The following is a 5,925-nucleotide window of genomic DNA, read 5'->3' as shown; positions in this document are numbered from 1 at the left end:
ACATATGCTGAAGTAGTCATACTTGATGAGCTATATACCAGGAGTCTCATCTGAACCTTGTTTTAGGCGTCACTTAATGACAAGATTTCGGGCATTGCAAGGGAGTGTGTGTTGAATGTGAAAGGAACGTGTATCATTATGGCCAGACTCCAAAATGGTTCCAATGATCCCTGCTTTTGGTATTCACATCCTTGTGAATTCACATCCCATACTGTACTAAAGTTGTCCTCTGTAACCAGTAGCATATGGCAAAAGTGATGGTATAGAATTTATGCTATTAAGTTATAAAAGGGATTGAAGCTTCTCTCTTAGTCTCTCTCTCTCTCTCTCTCTCTCTCCCCGTCTCTCTGTCTCTTTCTCAACACTTCCTCTGAGAAAAGGAAGCTGGCATGTTTGGAATAGCTCCAATAGTGGATGATGTTCATAAGGCAGGTTACTGAAGCATCTTGCCAGTAGTCAGTAAGGAACTGAGGCCTGCCAAGAACCACATAAGTAAGCTTGGAAGAAGCCAGCCAAGTGTTGAGATGATTGTAGCCCTCGCTTACAGACACTGAGCTAAAACTATACAACTAAGCTCTTCCTGGATTCCTGACCTTCAGAAACTGGGTTGGATAATAAATGTTTATTGTCTTGATCTGCTAATCTTTGAGATAATTTTTTATGCAATGTTTGTAAACTAATGTCTTTATCTGAAATGAAAATTCCCCTTCTTTTAGAAGGTGACTCTTCCATTACAATTATCACATTAAATTATGATAATTTATTTACAAATTACTAGAATGTGAGGGAAACTATATTTAAGTCTGTTTCTCCAGTGGCCTGACTAGCAACATATAAATACTAAATATTTACAGAAAGGAGGGAGGGAGATAAGAGGGTTGTTTTTTTTTCTTACCTTTTCATCAATTTTCCAGACACAAATTTCACTCAAACAGAAAAACAAATGAAAACTAATTAAGGCCAAAGCTCCCCAAATCAAAAATACTTATTTTTTCCTGTGACATATATCTTTGAGCAATTGAAATATAATGGAATCATGAGGAAGTGGTTAAACAGGTCTGTGTGGAAAAGTTAAAGACCATATCGGCTATGCAACTATGTGCTAAGTAAAACAAACAATATTCTCAATCCCAAATCACTTCCCCACCATTTACTTTCTTATTTTCTTTACAACACACCATGAAAGATAAAGTATTATCTTGTGCAATTGCTAAACATCTTCACTGGACATAGATTGTTGTTTACCTTAGGTATGATTTTTCTTCTTCCATTTAAAAAAAGTATTAAAAAGACAGCTTAGGCAGGTGAATAAATAACATGTCATCCTGTTGAACAGTTATATAATCTCAAACAAAATGGGATCCGGGGTAGATGCAAGCACACAGGAACCTTCTTAATGAGCCAAAGGGAAAGACTCCAGCTAAATCCCTGACAGAGGAGCTAAGTTCAGCAAGCTGGGATATCCAAAGTTAATGCTGTTTTTGGGTTAACACCCAAAATATATAAAGAACTTTTACAACTCAATATCAAAAAACTAACAATCTGATTTAAAAACAGACAGAAGAGGGGTGCCTGAGTGGTTCAGTTGATTGGGCGTCCAACTCTTGGTTTCGGCTCAGGGTCGTGGGATTGAGCCCCACATCAGGATCTGTGCTCAGCATGGAGTGTGTTTGAGATTCTCTCTACCTCTCCCTCTGTCCCTCCTCCTTCTCTCTTTCTTTTAAATAAATAAAGCTTAAAAAAAATAAAAAATGGACAGAGGACCTGAATAAACATTTTTTCAAAGAAGACATACAGATGGCCACAGACACATGAAAAGATGCTCAACATCCCTAATCATCAGGGAAATGCAAATCAAAACCACATTGGAATATCACCTTACACCTGTCAGAATGGCTGGAATCAAAAAGATAAATAACAAGTATTGGCGAGGATACAGAGAAAAGGGAACATTCTTGCACTGTTGGGGGGAATGCAAATTGGGGCAGCCACTATGGAACACAGTATCGAGGTTTCTCAAAAAAATTAAAAATAGAACCCCCATACGATCCAGCAATTCCACTTCTAGGTCTATCTGAAGAAAATGAAAACACTACTTTGAAAAGACCTCTGCACCCCTATGTTTATTGCAGCATTATCTACAATAGCCAAGATACAAAAGCACTTTTGTATCCGTAGACAGATGAATGGATAAAGAAGATGTAAGCACATACATCCTCATATATACAAGGATATTGCTCAGCCATAAAAAGGAACAAAAATCTGGCCATTTGCAACATCATAGATGGACCTAGAAGGTCATGCTAAGTGAAGTAAGTCAGACAAAGACAAATACTTTATGATTCCACTTATATGTGAAATCTAAAAAAACAAACAAACAAACAAACGAAAGAAAACAAAAACCCCAAAACAAGGAACAAATAAAACATACAGATACAGAGAGCAAACTGATGGTTGTAAAGGGGGATGAGAGATGGGTCAAATACCTGAAGGGGATTAAGAGGTACAATCTTCCAATTATGAAATAAATAAGACATTGGCATGTAATGTACAACATAGGAAATGTAGTCAATAATACTATAATAAATTTGTATGAGGACAGAGGGTAACTGGACTTATGCTGGTGACCATTTTGTAATGTATGTAAATATCGAATAATTGTGTTATACACATGAAATTAATATAATATTTTATGTCAATTATTTTTCAATTTAAAAAAGACAAAAAAATTAACAAAAAATAAATTCAGCCCCCTTTTCAATTAAGAGTATTTTGGCCGCTTTCCACACACACTGGAAGGGAGCTCATCTGTCAGTTGTGAGGGAAGAATTATGGGGCTTAATGTTACCAGGTAATTAGTAACCTTTATATGGTCTCACCAACACAGGATGTCCCTAGCCAAACTAGACCATTCATATTCATCAAACAAGACACATACTTTTCTCATATTTTTCTCCCTGCTTGGAATCCTTTTCCTTGCTTATAAACTCACATTTCTGATTTCTATTAGAATTTAAATAATATATTAAAATGTCATTAAAATTTGCTTTAGATGTCTTTGAGAACTTTGCAAACAATGGAAATTCATTGAGCAGCAATGTCATTTGACACAGCAAAGCATAGACCAAGATGTCTGTATAATAGTTTTTATTCAATCTTCAAAGGCTATCATTAATTTAAGAAACTTTGTAATCCCTAAGGCAAGTTACAATCCAGAACTGAAGAATCAAAGCTCTAAAATAGTTCATATCTGTTTTTATAAAATGAATTGAGTGCTGCTTCATTAGTTAATGTGCTACACATTCTCAATACAATGATAAATATGATATGATCTTTATTTTAGAGGGAATTATAGTTTAGAGGCAGTGATAAGAACACAGAAATACACTTTCCACTATAAATTTTAGCTAGGATGGCTGGTGATCTGACGGGCAGGTGCATGGGGCTATAGGAGCTCAGTATAGAAAACTTCCCCGAGACCAGGATTCCTGGAGAACCCATGCGTTCCATAGAGGAGGGGTGGGAGCAGGTAAGGTAGAGTGAGTTTTAAAAGACTGAGAAACAGCATATAGAAATGGCCTATATGAAAATGTGAGGCACCATAGTCAGTTCGGTCTTACTATAGCATCACCTGAGTTAGAAGCAGACACCTACATTGTGGGGCCCAGTGCAAAATGAAAATGTGAGACCCTTGTTCAGAAACGATCAATAATGCTTCAACAGAACATTATGCCAAGTGCTGCGCCCTTCTGAGCAGAGGGCTTGTGCCGTTGCTCAGGTCATATGCCCGTGACACTGAGCCTGTCTAAGGGCCATACACGGTGGTTAACAAGCTGATCTCCAGAATGAAGCAGACCTGGATTCACATCCCAGCTCCGTTCTGTATTGACAGCTAAAAAACACAGCAGTGCTATTTAAGAAGTGGCAGTTGGGAGCCCCACATTTAGATTAGGCCTCTTCTTTATGAAGCAAAGTGTGTAAAGGTTGCCATAAAGGACAAACAAGTGAAATACTTTATACATTACAGTGGCTGGAATAAAAATTGGGATGAATGGGTTCCAGAAAGCAGAGTACTCAAATACGTGGATACCAATCTGCAGAAGCAGCGAGAACTCCAAAAAGCCAATCAGGAGCAGTATGCAGAGGGGAAGATGAGAGGGGTTGGCCCAGGAAAGAAGACATCTGGTCTGCGACAGAAAAATGTTGAAGTGAAAACCAAAAAGAACAAAGAGAAAACACCTGGAGATGGGGACGGTGGCAGCACCAGTGAGACCCCTCCGCCTCCTCACAAGAAAAGGGCCCGCGTGGATCCCACTGTGGAGAATGAGGAAACATTCATGAACAGAGTTGAAGTGAAAGTGAAGATTCCTGAAGAGCTAAAACCATGGCTTGTCGATGATTGGGACTTAATTACCCAACAAAAACAGCTTTTTTATCTTCCTGCCAAGAAGAATGTGGATTCCATTCTAGAGGACTATGCAAATTACAAGAAATCTCGAGGAAACACAGATAATAAGGAGTATGCTATTAATGAGGTTGTGGCAGGAATAAAGGAATACTTCAATGTGATGTTGGGCATTCAGCTACTCTACAAATTTGAGAGACCACAGTATGCGGAGATCCTACCGGATCACCCAGGTGCACCCATGTCCCAGGTGTATGGAGCACCACATCTACTGAGATTATTTGTACGAATCGGAGAGATATTGGTCTATACTCTTCTGGATGAGAAAAGCCTTACATTGTTGCTAAATTATCTTCATGATTTCCTAAAATACCTGGCAAAGGATTCGGCAACCTGGTTTAGTGCCAGCGATTATGAAGTGGCTCCTCCTGAGTACCATCGGAAGGCTGTGTGAGTCGAGGTGCCAGCCCTCACTTCGTTTGGATCTCTGTAAACACATTTTTGTTTAGTCCTTCTCTTGTACAAATGATGTACTTTGAAAATGTTAGTGTATAACAGAGTTGATGTTTGTTTTCTGTTTGATCTTAGAGAAAATAAAAGGGGTTAGAGCTCCTTTTTTCTTTAAAAAAAAAATGTGAGGTCAGAAAGAATCAAAACCTCCAATGGGATCCCTGAAGTGAGGCTGTTTCCTTAACAGAAAGCTTGATGTGAAGTTGTGCCCTAGGGAGAAAGTCAGGTCTTAGCACAGATAAGAAGATGTGGGGAGCGTTCATCACAGAGGAGACTCAGGCAAAGGTGGTTGTCTATCAAGGACTGGAGGGTCAGATCAAAGTTCTGGAGGAACAGCATTTGAGAGAGGTAAGAGGGAGAGAGAATAGATAGATAGATGATAGATAAATAGATAGATGATAGATAGATAGATATTAAGAAAGCAATCTGTAGTAAAGGAACATTAGTAATAACATGCATTGACTTTGATCATACAATGATAAGTGTATTTGAAATATTCTGTAAAGCATATTACAGCACTTTGCCACTCACTTTTGTTATATGCCTACAGATTTGTTATAAGACAAACATCAAATCAGTCTTATTATATTATATGACAATTTTATAATCTAAGTGTATATGATATAGATTATTTGCCACTATAATTAAACCAGGTCAATGCCATCATGGTTATTTAATGTGGACATACACCTGTGTCTCTTAAAAAATATCACATTCCCCTTTGAATCTATAATAGAGCAAAAGGAGTGGAAGAGAAAAAGAGGTGGAACAGTTAGATTGAAAGAATATAGGTGAATATGGTGTCTGATGGGACAAACATAATTTCAAAGCATATTTTATAGTAGGCAATAATCACTGTTTGCTGATCATTCTCTCTTTAAAGCTATTCTGGTCAGAACAGGAAAGTGAAATATCATTACCCTGTATAATCTTTCAAAGCATGCTGGTAGCAATATTACTATTTACTTATTAATTTTCGCTTTTCTCTGCCAATACAAATAAAATTGTTA

At 37.7% G+C, this 5,925-nt stretch overlaps 1 pseudogene; it reads left to right on the top strand.

Annotated features, from left to right (window-relative positions):
* Positions 1-4,017: 4,017 nt before the first annotated feature.
* On the top strand, positions 4,018-4,990 carry LOC112829614 (mortality factor 4-like protein 1 pseudogene; annotated as a pseudogene).
* The last annotated feature ends 935 nt before the right edge of the window (positions 4,991-5,925 follow it).

This window comes from Callorhinus ursinus, unplaced genomic scaffold (assembly GCF_003265705.2).
Source record: "Callorhinus ursinus isolate GAN/ISIS: 27379988/994484 unplaced genomic scaffold, GSC_fseal_2.0 scaffold21, whole genome shotgun sequence".
NCBI classification, from domain to species: domain Eukaryota; kingdom Metazoa; phylum Chordata; class Mammalia; order Carnivora; family Otariidae; genus Callorhinus; species Callorhinus ursinus.
The sequence above is the reverse complement of the archived record's forward strand: the minus strand, read 5'-3'. Positions and strand labels throughout refer to the sequence as shown.